Source organism: Nicotiana tabacum, chromosome 18 (assembly GCF_000715075.1).
Source record: "Nicotiana tabacum cultivar K326 chromosome 18, ASM71507v2, whole genome shotgun sequence".
Classification (NCBI taxonomy): domain Eukaryota; kingdom Viridiplantae; phylum Streptophyta; class Magnoliopsida; order Solanales; family Solanaceae; genus Nicotiana; species Nicotiana tabacum.
Window position 1 is genome coordinate 125,167,436 of NC_134097.1, and position 17,470 is coordinate 125,184,905.

Below are 17,470 nucleotides of genomic sequence, written 5' to 3' on the forward strand. Positions count from 1 at the left end.
TAATATTACATTATTCTCTTGTAATTAATTTTCATGGGTTATATTTCATCTAAATCTTTGATTTTTTCTTTGATTATGAGTAGCTAAACCCATTAGCTAGGGTTGTGGCTCAACCTTAGTGTGGGTATTTAATGGGTCTTTAATTTTAGGGCTTAAATGTTTATGGGTGAATGATATTTGGTTTGATTTATGCTTTAAATGTTGAATTGGTGGTTGCAAACACTGATTTGTGCCTTTTGACTTAGGCTCTTCTTGAGAAAGAGAGATTAAGTCTAGAAAATTCAGGCCAATAAGGAATTGAGGTGCATTCAAGAGATTGATAGCCTCAATTAAATGGTTAAACCTAGAGATAGTAATACCCGACTTGAGCCAAATTTGCTTGCATTATTTGACACTTAATTGGGCTTGAGAAAATCAATTAAGGCAAAATCCCTCAAACTATAGGGAGGTATAGAGTGAGTAGTTGTGTGCAATGGCTATATCATGATCCCAATTATAATAAGTTTGCCCTAAGTTTTAGACCTCGTTAAATACCCACCTAGGTGTAAGTCACTTCCCTAATGCCTTTAGACTAATTAAGAAAACCTTACAAAAATATCATACTTAGCTTATTTTCCTGCATCATTAGTATTAAAGTAGAATAGTAAACAAACAAAGAATGATTGGAAGTGCAATTAAGAACATCACACATTGCTAGATCAGATAGGAACCCAATTCCAAACCTATCTTAGCTCTCTATAGATTCGTCCTGACCTTTCGGGTAAAAGCTGCATCGATCGCTCTTGCCACTCTATAGTAGTATAGGGTTGGAGCCGATCCACTATCTCATCCGCGGTAGGGAAGATAGCGTCCTCTTCGGTCATAAATTCCTCGCCACCAGGAGTAAGGGCCACCGATAATGGAGTGGCATCGGAAACCTCATCGTGAATGTGAAGGGATTGTGACATATTTCAGTAATGAATGTGTGTAACAAAGTGTGAAGAATGACACAACAACTGGGTAAGAAAGAAAGGACCAGAACTGAAGAAGCTGCAAGAAATCGAAAACGTAAATTGGAGAAGAAGGTCATAGAAGAACAGTACTCATGCAAAATGAGAAATGGCAAAAATTTCCGAAAAATGAAGCCCTCCACCTATTTATAGGGTTGGGTGGCGCAAGAATCGAAGCAAAGGACCGACAATGGCACCAAAATTGAAGTGGAAGATGCACAGATGCTGCATCGGGAAGACGTGTAATGATGATGTGTGTGGCCATGACGTCACCTCACATTAACCACTCCAACCACAACCTTGCTGGCCATGCTATTTTCTCGATCTCGGCCAATTCGAATCATTCAACACTACCAAATTTCCTCTTGACGGACGCAAATCGGGTCCACTTATCAAGGGCGTGCAAGACCACAACCTCAACAAGCGGAGGGACTAACTGTATTGGTCTAAATTTGGTGACTTGGTAATGGCAGATAAACAGGATCGAGGACGGGGTCGACCACGGCGTAATAACGGAAAGCTGTCTTTAAGAGGATTGTAGTCGAGGACGGGCAATTGGAGTAAAGAAATAACGGTAGGATAGGTTTGGAAATAAATACAAGGAATATTCCCTTCGATATTCCTTATTTTGTAATTTTCTAGGGTTTCTTGGAAATACCCCTTATAAATAGGAAGAGATAGAGAATAATAGGGGGATCTTCACTTTTTGATAAAAACACATTATAAAAGGTTGACTTGGGAGAATATACACAAAAATTGTCTTATTCATTGATTATCTTATCCGAGTGCACGTTATTTAATCTTTGTTTACAAGATACAAATATTCCATAACCATCTTCACTTCTCTCCTTTCCACGTTGTTGTCTGGAGAAGGAACCATCCAAATCATGTAATAATTGGGTGGTAGATTTTTTCTTATTATATTTATTGCCATTATCTACATTTATTGTATGTCCATGTTATCATATTTATTGGTATTCTTTGAGTAGAAACGTGATATTTAACGCTAGCAAATGCCATTCATCTTACCTATTTTTTACAATATTTGATCTAGAACTTATTATTTTAACTAAGATTCATCCTTCATTTCATCATTAATTAGTTTAACAAGAAGGCTCATCACTTTTTTGGTCAAATAATTTGGCACCGTCTGTGGGGAGCTTTTTTTGTTAAAATTTTTAGTTTCTTCTAGATCATAAAGGACAACCATCTTTTTCTCGTCTGCACAAACTAACAATGGCAGGGAATGGAGATGAAAGACCGAAAGCAATAATGGGTGTCACTACCAGCATCTTAAACACCATCAACGAGGATGGTAGAGAAGACGACGAGAATGTGACGTCGGGTGTTACACCCACGCGAAGTGACTCACCTCCCCTTCATGGAAGTGTAACCGCTTTATGTGAGAGAGGAGCTTCCACATCCACAGCTGAAGAAGCACCACCAGCAGTAGAAAAATTACTGGAGGAGTGGCTGACAAGCACTTTAAATAACATACTCGACAAACCGGCTCAACGGGCGAGTAGGAACGTCATACAGACGGATACCACAGCGATCGCCGACGAGCAACCCGCTCCGCCAACAGGTAACACTCACACTGCTGTTGATATAGGTAATTATGCACTCACGACCATCCTAAAGAAATTGGAAGAAATGGAAAACAAGAACAAAGTACTCCACAACCAGATGAGGTAACATCAAGAAAGGGTCGATAAGATAACGGGTGCCCCAAAGCTGCTACCAAAATGAGATATCGACCGGATCGTCGAACAACCGTATAGTGAGGAGGAAGCCTCGCATTCCATACCCAAGACCTTCAAAATGCCACCGTATTATAAGATATACGATGGCACCACAGACCCTGAAGATCACATTATTCATTACATCACAGCGGTAAAAGGCAACGACCTTTCAAAGGAGCAGGTGCCATCAGTATTATTGAAAAAGTTCGGCGAGACCCTAACAAGGGGATCCCTAACCTGGTATTCACAATTACCTACACATTCAATAATAACATTCGAAGAAATGGCCGACAATTTCGGCACCGCCCACGCCGGGGTTAAGAAGGTAGAGGCCAGGGTGAATGATATATTCGCCATTAGGCAATCGCCTTGTGAGGGAATCAGGGACTTACTCGCTCGGTTTAACAGGGTAAGAATAAGCTTACCGAATGTATCAGAAGGAATGGCGGTGGCAGCTTTCCAAAATGGATTGAACAGGAATGGGTAAAGAGCGACCAGGAAGTTATTAAGCAGGCTCAGGAAATACCCTCCTGCCATTTGGGAAGAAATTCATAATGCCTACTGCGCGGAGGTGAGAGCAGACGATAATGACCTTAACGGTCCAACCCAGCGATTAAGATCGGTCCAAACAGAGCGGAGGAAGGACTATCGTAATGACAGTCGAAGAGATCAGCCAGGCCCACGCCTTAACCAAGACATGCACCAGCCCTATGTCAGAACAACCATTCCACCATCTCCTCGACAAACGAAAGGGTCGTCCAGGCTACATACAGGGACTCAACGAAACGAAAAAGGTATGCCTCCACTCTTATCTGCTCACAAATTTTGTGTTTCTCCTTCAAAAATAGTATACGCTCTAGAGAAGCTTGGCACAAAGGTGAAGTGGTCGCAAAAAATAAAGTCCGACCCAAGTACCAAAAGTCGATTGTCCTCTGTGAATTTCACCAGGAGTTGGGTCACAAAACCGAGGACTGCATAGCCCTACAGTAAGAAGTAGTGAACATGCTGAACCAAGGGCACCTGAGGGATCTGATGAGCGACCGAGGACGAACTAACTTCGGCCGCGGACGAGAACAAGACCAAAGCCCTCCAAAGCCACCCTTCCCCGCCCGCACCATCCAAATGATCATCAGCGGGGGCGATGAAGCAGCAATCAACCATGTGAAATTCACCACCACACATAAACTGAAGCGGTCGATCACCCACGAATACTATGATGACTTCGAAGGCAATATCATCTTCGATAAGTCAGATGCCCACGGTTTGACCTTTTCTCACTTCGATGCTCTTGTCATTACTTTACATATTTCGGATACTGATGTAAAAAGAATAATGGTAGACGATTGAAGTGGCACATGTATTATCCACCCTCGAGTTCTCACACAAATAAGACTCGAGGACAAGATAGTACCACATTGAATAATACTAACGGGTATTAACAATGCAGTCGAGCGAACCTAAGGGGAGATAGCGCTACGCGTTCTGACCGGGGCATCACCATAGAAACGACGTTCATGTCATGAACCAAGACACCGCTTATAACGCCATCATAGGGCAACCATAGATACATGCCATAAGGGCCATCCTGTGCAACATGTATCAAGTAATCAAGTTCCCTACTCCCTGGGGGATATTCAGCATCCGAGGCGAACAATGCACAACCCAAGAATGATACTGCATCGCCCAAGATTGTACATTCACTCAATAGCTAAAAGGAACAAACTCGGAAGTATAGCAATTATCAAAGTCGGGGTCCGAACTCAACGATCAGAAAGACGTTATCAAGGACCCCGACGTCGTGGAAGCCGCGGGATGGAAAATAAAAGGACATAACAACTGGGTAAGAAAGTAAGGACCAGAACTGAAGAAGCTGCAAGAAATCGAAAACGAAAATTGGAGAAGAAGGTTAGAGAAGAACAGTACTCATGCAAAATGAGAAATGGCAAAAATTTCCAAAAAATGAAACCCTCCACCTATTTATAGGGTTGGGTGGCGCAAGAATCGGAGCAAAGGGCCGTCAATGGCACCAAAATCGAAGTGGCAAAGGCACAAACGCTGCATCGGGAAGACGCATAATGATGACGTGCGTGGCCATGACGTCACCTCACATTAGCCATACCAACCACAACCTCGCTATCCACGCCGTTTTCTTGATCTCGGCCGATTCTACTCGTTCAACACGACCAAATTTCCTTTTGACGGACGCAAACCGAGTCTGCTTATCAAGGGCGTGGAAGACCACGACCTCAACAAGCGGAGGAACTAACTGTATTGGTCTAAATTTGGTGACTTGGTAACGGTAGATAAACAGGATCGAGGACGGGGTCGACCACGGCATTATAGCGGAAAGCTATCTTCAAGAGGATTGTAGTCGAGGACGGGCAACTGGAGTAAAGAAATAACGGTAGGATAGGTTTGGAAATGAATGTAAGGAATATTTCCTTGGATATTCCAAAAATTGTCTTGTTCATTGATTATCTTATCCGAGTGCATGCTATTTATTCTTTGTTCACAAGATCCAATGATTCTATAACTATCTTCACTTCTCTGCTTTCCACGTTGTTGTCTAGAGAAGGAATCATCCAAATCATATAATAATTAGATGGTAAATTCTTTCTTATTACATTTATTGTCATTATCTACATTTATTGCATGTCTATGTTATCATATTTATTGGTATTCTTTGAGTACAAACGTGTTAATCAACGCTAGCAAACGTCGTTCATCTTACCTATTTCCTACAGTATTTGATCTAGAATTTATTATTTTTAATTAAGATTAATCCTTTATTTCATCATTAATTAATTTAACAGGTTCTAACACTTTTTTGGTCAAACAATTGCTTCACTTAATATATATATATATGTATTTACTGTGATAGGAAACGAAGAGTTTGACAAGAGAAAGAAAGAATGAATGAATGGTGTCATGGACCCAAGAAGTGGTGCAAGACACCTTTTATTGAAGGTGATGATGACAATGATGAACCACTACTACAAACCCCTAGTAAGCTAAGCCCATTTCCCACGTTGTTGTACGATAATTACGTAGTAGTAGGATGTAGATTGTAGGAAAGACGTGTCTTTTATGATGTGTCACATGACATTTACATGATGATCATCTCACATATCAATGCCATGTAAAGTCTTCTCTCTCTATTGAAGAATAATGGCAGCCAGGTGCACGACATATTCAATGTTTACGCGGGATTTGGAGAATAACTGTATCCGTAGTGCGAGGTAGTCAGCCTACCCAAATGTAAGCAAAAGCAAATTTAGGGGCGGAGAGAATTCCTTTGCCGGAAAATTACACTATATATATAAGATAAAATTCGATTTTGCATTATATAATATACTTTGATCCCCTTGATACAATTCAAAAATATAGTTTAGTGGTTAAGGGGGTTCAAAACTTTTATAAATCACTAATTCAGTTCTCACAAATCATAATATAAGTATAAATGACTGATATCACGGCTCAAATTCGTAACTTATAAGTCACACTTATACAACTCTATCGCTTCTTGAAGGCTCATATTGAAGAGTAATAATGAAACCGATAACATCCCTCAAACTTAATTAGAGGTATTTGAGTTTAAAGTTTTGAAAATAATTTTTTTTTATCCTTATGTGAATACCGAACACATAATAAAAAAATCAAAAAAGAGAAATCCACTCTCTCTCCTACCTTTTCCCTTTCTCTCCCTCTCTCCTTCTCGAAGCATTTAATAACAACCTTCCAATTAGGCTATATAAGTCATTTATGATAAAGTTACTATTCTGATTTTGTATTACTATTTGTAATTTTTCCTCTGAAGACTTTAGTTTGAGAAATTTGTTTCAATTTAATATGGGATTAAGTTTTATCTGTCCTCTTTATATGGATAGTTATTTTTGTATTAGCTTAAGATACGATTACGAAAAACTTGATAGTCGATAACTATATCATAAACAGTAGTACAAATTGAACTTCTATATTAAAAAGAAAGAATTAAGAAATATTGTATTGTACCCAGTGGCGAAACCAGGAATTTACTCAAGAATGTTCAAACTTAAAAGAAGTGAAAAAAATTCTCCAACAAAGAATATTCAATATATGTTACATACCTTTAAAATCTAATAGTTTACTTATATACGCAGTGTAATTTTCCGACGAAGGACCATCCTTTGAAACATGTAGCTTCGGCCCTGATTGTACCCAATTTGACACCAATCGTGTAACATTTTAGTCCTACAATTTTTTTATCGATAAAAAGGTTAAATGGTTTGTTATAAAGAAACAAAAATAAAGAAAATTAGGGTAAAATTTAGATTAAAAATTATTTGATAGCTATCTCAAAAAGTTCACTCCTAAGGTATTCTATCCCATGACTAAAAATATTCGGTACATTTCGCTTTTAAGATTTCAAACAATTGTATATCTACTGATATGTTACAAATATACTTTTCATCATGTTAATATGAGAAGAGTCATAACTTATAGTAACATTTTTTTTGTGTAATTTCTGAATAATTAAACCTTATGTTACAAACTGAAATATTCTTAACGATTTAGCCCCAAAAGACTGCAGTTAGTAGCCTTGTCGATAGAAAAATGTCCAAAAAATTAAACGAATGGGTTACTTATAACGGAAGATTAGAATCGTTTGTTAGAATGCACCTAATGTTCTACCAATATATTAATGCTTTAAAGAGATAATAGGTACTATTTTAAATTCATATTTCCTTTTTGATCAAGGTTGGGTGAAATATTATATATCCTTTGTCTCATGATGAGTTGGGTGAATAAATAATACAAATGCCATGAATATTCCACCAACTCAAAACGACTTCAGTTGGTTGGTCCTTTCCAAACTAATTAAACACATCTTCATGGAACACTTTAATAGAGATTGACTAGGAAAAGAAATTAGTAATGAAGGGCACTGACGGAGACATAATTTATTAAAGGGAATTTAAAATATAAAATAATATACATAACGAATTAAGGGGATTCAATATCTATGCTTACAAAAGATAATCTCGACCTTATATATACAATAAGATTTTCGGAGAATGAAATTCCGATGAACCCGTGTGGCCAGGGACGAAGGGGGTGTGACTTTGAGTCTGTTTGGATGGGCTTAAAAGCTGGTCAGTTTGAACCACTTTTTAACTTTTAGTAGTGTTTGGCAACTAAAAAAATGGCTTAAAAAAGTTAAAATCTGCTTTAAAAAAGCCAAAACCAACAAGTTGGGTAAGCCCAACTTTTTCGAAATTGGCTTAAAAGCCAGATATTTTTTACCAAGTATATTACATTCTTATCCCTTATTATTTTTCTTAATCCCGAAATTACCCCTCAGTAAAAAAATCCTAAAACATACGGTCTCTTTTGTTTTGTCCATTCCTGTTGCAGCGTATGCGTTCTTCTTCCTCTGCGTTCTTCTTCCATAACTCTCCCCAACTTCAACTCCAATTTGAAAGTCTCTTCACAGTAAGTAATCTTCCTGTTGAATTTCAATTCCTAGTGTGTTTTCAAAGTTTTGGATTAATTTCAATTCCATTGGAGATTAGGGCTAATAGATATGCCCATAATAATTTTTCTTTTTAAAATCTCCGATGTGCTTACAAAAATTACAATATCTCTCTTTTTATACAGTTAACTGTGTTCTTATCTAATTAGTTAATCAGAAATTATCAGACATATACTCCACAAGAAAAGAAGAAAAGTTAGTGCATAAACATCTAGTCGCATAAAAGGAGTTAGTCAATCCAATGGAGCAACTGTTTTACAAACTCCAGCACAACTGCTTTACCTTAATAGGAGTAAAGATTGTATTTTTTTCATCTTGTAAGTAAAGGGGTCCCAAGAATTTATGTTAGTAAATGTAGAGTCATTGCATCTGCTATTTTTCTGTGATAAAAATGGATACCAGTTCAGTATTTGTATTGTAATTTATCAAAAATTTCCCAATATATGTAATTCAAGTCAAGAAAAAGTAATCTTCTGCTTATAAGTTTGTCCATAGCAAGGGTAAGAGATAACCATGATCCTAATAATGAGATTAAAAGTGAAAAAGAAAAGTTACTTTTGTACCTCATAGTTAAACTGTACATTGGTTGTCAAATGTACTGCTTTACCTTAATATACAAAGTTCTGTAAAGATTGTATTTGTATTAGAAGGTGAAAACTAGAGAATGTTTGTGTAATTAAATCCTTTATTTTCGTTTGCATATTATACTTTGTTTAGAATCAACTTTAGTCGGACCTGAATATTCTTTTTGGGCCATATTAAAGCTTGGTCACAATATGCCATACCAAGGAGTTGTATGAGCAACTTCAGTCTTAAAAACTTCAGTCTTGGCTTCGTTAGGCTCTTTTAGGCTGTCAAACACAAGACTCTTTTAGGCTCTCGTAGATTTTAATATGTGTTTTACATTTGCATGGGCTGGGTGGGAAGGAGCAGCGCACGATAGTCGTATATTTGGTGAAGCCCTTTGTAGACCGGAACTTAACTTTCCACGTCCAATTGGAAATAAGTATTATCTAGCTAGTTGATGCAGGATATCCTCACATGAAGGGATATATGGCTCCATACAAAAGAGATAATGTGAGATATCACCTAGCACAATTTCGCCGTGGTGCAACAAGACAATTGCGAGAACAAAGAGGGCGAATTGAAAAACTTAACTATTTGCATTCTTCTTGTAGAAATATTGTAGAGCGCACATTTGGGGTTTGGAAAGCAAGATGGTCTATTTTGCGAGACATGTCTTTCTATCATATTGACACTCAAAGAGACATCGTACTTGCTATTATGGTCATTCATAACTATATTAGAAAGAAATGCAATATGGATGATGCATTCCGAGCAGCTGAGAATGAGAAATATGTTCCATCTCTTGATTCTGATGTTGGTACATCTTTGAGAGCTAATAACAATATAAATGCGGAAAATGTGGAAGAGCAAAGTGATCTTGTTTGGATGGGTCTTCGCGATTTGATTGCTAATGAAATTTGTGAAGCTTGATACTTGTAGTTGTATGAATCTTTTAAAACATTAATATTTATTATTTTACATTCCAATTGAGAAATATTATTTTGTTTCGTTCTCTTGAAATATGCATATAATGACCCAACTTTTTATATAATTTGAGAAATCAGTGTATAACTTCAATTTGATTAGCTTGATGTATAAGATGGCTTTTTAAGTTTGTGATTGACTTCTGTCGGAGCACTTTCTGAGCCAAGGAAAGAAAAAAAAAAGCAATTGATCGATTAGATTCTCATACAGATATATACAAAGCAAAAACTATTCTTTTTATTTTCTTGGCAAACAAATAAAAAAATTATCTTAAGTAATTATTTAAATTTAAATTAAATTAAAATATAAATTATTTTTTATTTGCATTACTTATGAATCAAATATATTGTAGTAATCAGCTTCTTTTATAATGTTAACAACTTTAAGGATATTTCTGTTTCTTTAACAGAAAAAAGTTCTTACTAGCACTTGTTTATCAAATACTTCAACAACTTTTTTTAAGTTTTAGCACTTTTATCCAAATATGTAAATGCCTATTTATAAAATAAGTTCCAGCACTTAAAAGTTGAAAGCTATTATTTTCCGGCTAATCCAAACGGACTCTTTATTTCATTTTTTAAAACATTTATTTAGTACTTCGACATTATTGAGATGGTATACTTTTGTTTAGATTCCATAGGCATGTGGAGTATATATATGTGGAGCTTTTATGCATTTAGACGTGATGATTACTTATGGCCAGGCCCATGTGGGGTTCTTTCAAGATTTGCAAAGAGATTGAATAATGAATATTTGAATACAAGCATGAAAAGGCATGAAAAATTATGAGCCTCTACTTCTCCTAAAGTTGCTATGACAAAGTTCGATAAAGAGAAGATAGAAAAAGGAAAGAAAAGAAAAAGGAAAGCAAAAAAAAAAAAGAGAGTAGAAAAAAAGTTTCCTAAGGGCGAAAGCAGGTGATTAGTTAAAAAAAGTGCAAATGAGCTTTTATCAAGATTAAGAAAAAGAAAATAGTCTTAAAACCAGATATAGTAAATAGTCAAGATATCGAATTTTAAAATGTTGTTCAAAGCTAGAATTCCTACACATTGAGAACTCTTACTATTCTGTTAAATATATGAAAAAAGAAATTATTTAAGCAGCATATTTAAGTTACATATTATCTTCAAAGCTCAAAATAATTCACAAGATCACTACTTTTACACTGGCAATATGGTTTAACTGATTATATCATATAATAACTCATCTTGCTTTTATAAATTACCTAATAGGGTAAAAGTTATCGTTACGTAAAAAGATGTAATCTTTTATATTAAATTACGCATGTTCTGCTCTGATACATCGTTAGTAGGGGTGTACATAGGTCGGATTTTCGGATTTCGCAAGTACCAAACCAAATCAATTGTGTCGGGTTATTAAATCTAAAGACCAAACCAAACCAATAAAACTCGGGGTTTTCAATTTCGGTTTTTCGGGTTTTCGGATTTTTTCGAGTTTTTTCGGTAAAATCTTTGTAGCACATAATATATAATTTGTGCTCAAAATGTTTCCCATCATTTTAGTATGAAATTTCGAAGTTAGTTAATACCTTTAATCAAACATGAAATAAATACAATCCCAAAATTCTTCTAAGATTATTATCTTTATCTCATGTACCAAATGACCCCTTATAGTGTTACTTAACCTAGCTACCACACAAATATGTTTGAAAAGAAATGTTAGTAATACTTATTCCGAAGGAAAATCAAACTAAAAGGTTAGCTATCAATATGTTTGATTCTTATAAAAGAGTGGGGGAGCATAAGGGAAGAGGAACTAACGCCTCATTTGTTTGCACTTAATGGATGTCTGAATCTTAATCATTCAGATCTCATACATTAAGTGCGTTTATTTTTTAAATTTTAATCTTAATCATTCAGATCTTAATTAGTAAGTGTTTTTTTTTTACTTCACAACCACTTAATATGTATGAATATGTCTGCATGATTAAGATCTCTAATAAAGACTTAATTTCATTAAGATGCTATCATCCACATTCATTACTAACTGCCGCCATCGCCGACCATTATCAACTACCACCACCACCATCCTCAACCATAACCGTCATCACTGCCACCACTATTACCACCCACCACCATCATCCTCAACCATAACCACACATTCATCCACCTCAACTACCAACACCAACCGCCTTATCACCATCAATAAGCATAGTCGGCACCGCCCACCATTATAAACTACCAACACCCATCATCAGCTTCCTCAATCACAGACACCACCACTACCCACTATTAATAATTATCATCACCCACCACCACAACCCACCATTATTAATTATCATCACTCACCACCATCATCCTCAACCATAATCGCTATCAATCACCACTAGCTACTATCCAGAACCACCACCATCAACCAAAATCATCACCAACCACCGCCTCTAGTTAGCATTCACAAGCACCTCCGTTAGCCATCACCACCACCAATTATCATATGTGTGTGTATGTGTGTGTGTGTTAGTTATTGATATTCAGATCTTAACACAAATCTTAATATTCAGATATGTATTCAGATTCACACATCTTAATCTTAAAAAAACAAATGAGGCCTAATTGATCTACTTTTCTTAGTTAAAATATTGATGATTTACTTTTACTTGTTTGATAATCTCTGCAAGAAAATCTTGGAACAACGATAAAATTATCTCTAGGTAACTTATATATCACATATTCGAACTCGTGACATGAAATCAGCCACTAACTCTCTCGTTAGAGTAGACAACCTATATTATATCCTTTTAGGTTGCGGCCCTTCCTCAGGACATGTTGAACGCCCTTTTTGTTGCTAATCTGGCTGAGTTGAAAAAATTAATGCGTGTTATGAAACTATTATATTGTAGATGTCCATTTATTACTCTGTTATAGATAATCTTCTTCAAGAAGATTATCCGTTTAGTACTTTGTTGAAGTTTATCTACAAGCAGCTGATGCAGGCATATTGCAAGCAACTCAATAAAATAATTTGCAGTAGCTTCTTATTAAATAGGCATGTTGCAAGCAGCTCATGCAGACAGATTACAAGCAACTCAAGAAAAGCCTCGCAACTACTTCCTAAAAAGCCTTGCAGCTGCTTCCTTTCTTCTATAAATAGAGGAATTTTCAGTTCATTATGTAAATCAGTTTGAAATTAAATAATATATCTCTCTCTCTCTCTCTACTTGTCTTCGATTATTTACTTTACAGTCTTTATTTTATAACACGTTATCAACACGAGACTCTGCCATTTTGAGCACTTACTTCGAATTTAATTTCTATTTAAGTGTTCATCTCCGATGTAAGGCGATGCTCTTACGTCCGTGGTTAGATCTTGTTCATTCCGAGCATCATAAGGAAGATTATATCCTTGAGGTGGTGAGCATTTCTTCTTAGCGGTAGAGATGTGGACATCACTTATGTCTGGAGTGGCCAAATTTGTATAAAGTAATTTGAGCCTTTTGCTTATATTTGATTTAATATCATTATCATCGCTTGCTTAGTTATATGCTACGTATACCGTACCTATTCTGGTATTCGTTTTCATCCTTATTATTATACAAAGTGGATAAGATTGTTAGATCCACTTAAACTTCAGCAGAGTTTGCAAGAAATATACAACTAACGAAAGGGGTTATGTTTCATATATCTCATTGTAATAAATTTTGTTAACCACCAGAAGTGGTATATGCCTATGACCATCAGAAGTGATAATTTAGGCTTTCTATGGTTACATTTGAAGATAAGCTACAGAAATATTCTCTATATTACATGCACGTCTTGATTTGCTCCTAAAGTAGTAAATATTTTAAAAGAGGTTGAAGCATCACAATTTGATGTGATTACTGCGCGTTCAGATAATTATGTTCGATTTCGTGAAGGATGAGAATTTTTTATAAATATTAATCCATTCCCTGAAGTGAATGTGATAATATTAATAAAGCCGTAAATATGAGCGCGCTATTGATGTAAATATATTACGATTCACCTCCAAAAGAAGCAATATGATTGAGAGAATATATACTCAATTTTTCGTATTTTAAATTTGCTTCTGAAGAAGTAGCACAATTGAAATTTCCTCCCGACATAGGAAAATATTATGAAGAAGAATTTTCTTGTGCTTAAACAATTGTTTTATATTGTTCATTTGATTATGATTTTCTCTCATGATACCAGAAATGTCTGAGCAATATTTGATAGTACAAAATGTATCAAAAACTCTTGAAGAGCTAACTATTTATCTAGAAGATACATGACACCAATAGTGTCCGAATAATATTAGATTGTGGATAATAAATGAAGGCTCTCGAAGAGCTTATATACAAATATATCATTCATATTATATAATTATGGTCAAAACATATGTTGTAGTAAACCTGAAGTTTACTAATACAAATGGCTATCATATTGAGACTACAAATGATTGGAAGATTGAAAATTTTCATGTTTCCACAATCATAGGGGTAAAATAATATGTATGTGAGAAGTGACCCGTCTTATTCTTCAATTTGTACTATATCATGTATCACAGTAAATCAGAAGTTTACTAATGCAAAAGCAACTACAGTAAATCAGAAATTTACTGATACAAACTTAGTCACAGTAAACTAGAAGTTTACTAATGCAAAAGTTTATGCCATAATAAACCAGAAGTTTGCTAAGAGATAGCACATGCCATGATAAACTTGAAGTTTTCATTGCCATTTTAAAATAAGCTATTTGAGAATTTAGATAAGCGTATAACGAAGAACTAGAAGATTATTCAAGAATTCTCCTGTGTTTCTTGTTCTCATAATAACTTGATTATACCAGCTAAAGTTGGGACTAAGCCCCTGATTCTGAATTATATAAAAGGTGAATATGAGCCCATTCACCTATCACGTGAACCACTTGTAGATGCATATATGAGATGGTTACATGTGTGTTTATTTTCAACCTGCAGTTTGACATTTGAAATTGCTTTTCTCATTAAGAGCATAATTTTCAGATTATGAAATCAAGACAGTTCATCTTAATGATGTTGGTTTAAATCCAAGCTGGTTTAGCATTGAATACCTCCTATTAATGGCTAAACCATTACTTATGAGAACAAAGCTTCATGTGTTGGTCTAAGATTTTCTAAGTTGCATATAGCAGCACTTGTATGCATCAAACCAACAATATATGATAAGTCCCTCCCTTACAATTGGTTAAGGAGGATCAGAAACCAAACATTTTTACTATCTTTTGATGTGTGGTATATGATTAATTTCTCTACCACAATACACAAAGATATATTTTCCAAAGAAGATTGGGGATATATGTTAGTTTTTCTAACATTTGTAGAATGGAATAAACAACTGAAAAATATGCTATATGAATCGAATTATCATTAATATGATCCTCATTTAGAAGATAATTCAAGTCAAATGCCAGAAGCATTTGCTGATCTAAAACTAAATATTATATTTCAGCTGCAAATGCTCCTATTAAAATTAAGGTCCCTAAAAGGATAGAGTTTACTATACGCATGAAGCGTGTTAGACCAATCGGTTCCAAAGATAACAATCCTTGAAAAATGATAGGATCTAATGATCAAAATGATCATAATAAGGAGGAAATGAGCTCTAGAAGAGCCCACGACATAACATTTCATGAAACTCCAGAAAAAGTTTAGGTACCTGAAAATAAAAAAATGATGAGATCTCAACAAGTTATGTCGCTTACGAACCGATACGAAATGATCATCGACAATACATTTGATATAATATAGTGTACAATATTGTAAAAGATTGTGAGGGTCGGACTAGCAGTCCAGACACTTGAAGATGTCATGCCATTTAGATACAAGTCATAACATATATGACTCATTTGATTAAATCTTTATGAAGATCCCCGAAGGATTTAAAATGCCTGAAGCATATAGTTCAAAGTCTCGAGAAATGTACTCGATTAGATTACAAAAGTCTTTATACGGTTTAAAGTAGCCTGGGTGCATGTGGTATAATCACCTTAGTAATATTTGCTGAAAGAGGGTTACATAAATGAAGTTATTTTTCCATATATTTTTATAAAGGTAAATGACATTAGAATTTGTTATATTTGTTGTTTATGTTGATGACATAAATCTTGTTGGAACTCAGAAAAGCTCCAAAAGACAATTGGATATCTTAAAAAAGGATTTGAGATGAAAGATCTTGGAAAGACAAAAGTTTGTCTTGGTATGCAAATTGAGCATTTAACAGACAAACACTTTATCCATCAATCTGCCTATATAGAAAGTGTCTTTAAACGCTTTTACATAGACAAAGCGCACCCATTAAGTACACCAATGTGAAGTGAATAAGGACTCGTTCCGACCTCCAAAAGAGGATGAGGAACTCCTTGGTTATGAAACACCCTATTTCAGTGCAATTGATGCACCTATGTATCTTGCTAATGCTACAGGGCCTGACATAGAATTTTCTGTTAATTTACTAGTAAGATATAGCTCTTCTCCTACACGGAGACATTGGAATGGGATTAAGCATATATTGCGATATTTAAAATGAACTGTTAATATGAGTTTGTTTTATGCTAACAAAGGTAGTGCAGATCTTGTTGGTTATGCAGATGCAGGTTATTTATTTGATCCCCATAAAGCTCGAACTCAAATCGGGTACGTGTTTACATGTGGAGTTACTATCATATCATGACACTCCACGAAGCAATCTATTATTGCTACTTCTTCAAATCATGCTAAGATAATAGCTATTCATGAAGCAAGTAGGAAATGCCTATGGTTGAGATCAATGATTCATTTCATTCGAGAAAAATGTGGTTTTGAATGTGATAAAAGATCCACAATTTTCTACAAAGACAATGCTGCATGCATAGCCAATTGAAGGGAGGATTTATAAAAGGAGATAGAACGAAGCACATTTCACCAAAATTATTCTACACACATGATCTTCAGAAAAATTATGACATTGATGTGCAACAAATCCATTTAAGTGATAATCCGACAGATTTGTGCACTAAATCCTTGCCAACTTCAACTTTTGAGAAGATGGTATACAAGATTGGAATGCAGAGACTCAAATATTTGAAACAATATTTTCATCAGGGGGAGGGAAATACGCGCTGTACTCTTTTTCCCTTATTAAGGTTTTTCCCATGGGATTTTTCTTGTAAGGTTTTTAGCTAGGATTTTTTCCCTTCGCCTGAATTTTTTCCACTTGATTTTTCCTAGTAAGGTTTTAACGAGGTACATTATCTTTTAATGAACATCCAAGGAGGAGTGTTATGAAACTATTATATTGTGGATGTTCATTTATTACTCCGTTATAGATAATCTTCCTGAAGAAGATTATCCGTTTAGTACTCTGTTGAAATTTATCTACAAGCAGCTGATGCATGCAGATTGCAAGCAACTCAATGAAATGATTTGCAACAGCTTCTTATTAAGCAGGCAGGTTGCAAGTAGCTCATGTAGACAGCTTACAAGCAACTCAAGAAAAGCCTCGCAACTGCTTTTTGAAAAGCCTTGTAGCTACTTCCTTTCTTCTATAAATAGATGAATTTTCAGTTCATTATGTAGATCAGTTTAAAGTTGAATAATATATTAATCTCTCTCTATGCTTGTCTTCGATTATTTACTTTACGGTCTTTATTTTATAACAATGTGGAGAAATAACCAACCTTTCTCATTTTACTTCACCAACT

The 17,470-nt window shown here is 35.3% G+C and overlaps 1 long non-coding RNA gene across 1 annotated transcript; it reads left to right on the forward strand.

The window, feature by feature from the left end:
* The first annotated feature begins 7,747 nt into the window (after positions 1 to 7,747).
* On the forward strand, positions 7,748 to 9,861 carry LOC107795360 (uncharacterized). The gene is made up of 3 exons (XR_012702296.1): positions 7,748 to 7,863; positions 8,126 to 8,203; positions 9,171 to 9,861. It is a non-coding gene; the product is annotated as an uncharacterized LOC107795360 (long non-coding RNA).
* Positions 9,862 to 17,470: the final 7,609 nt, after the last annotated feature.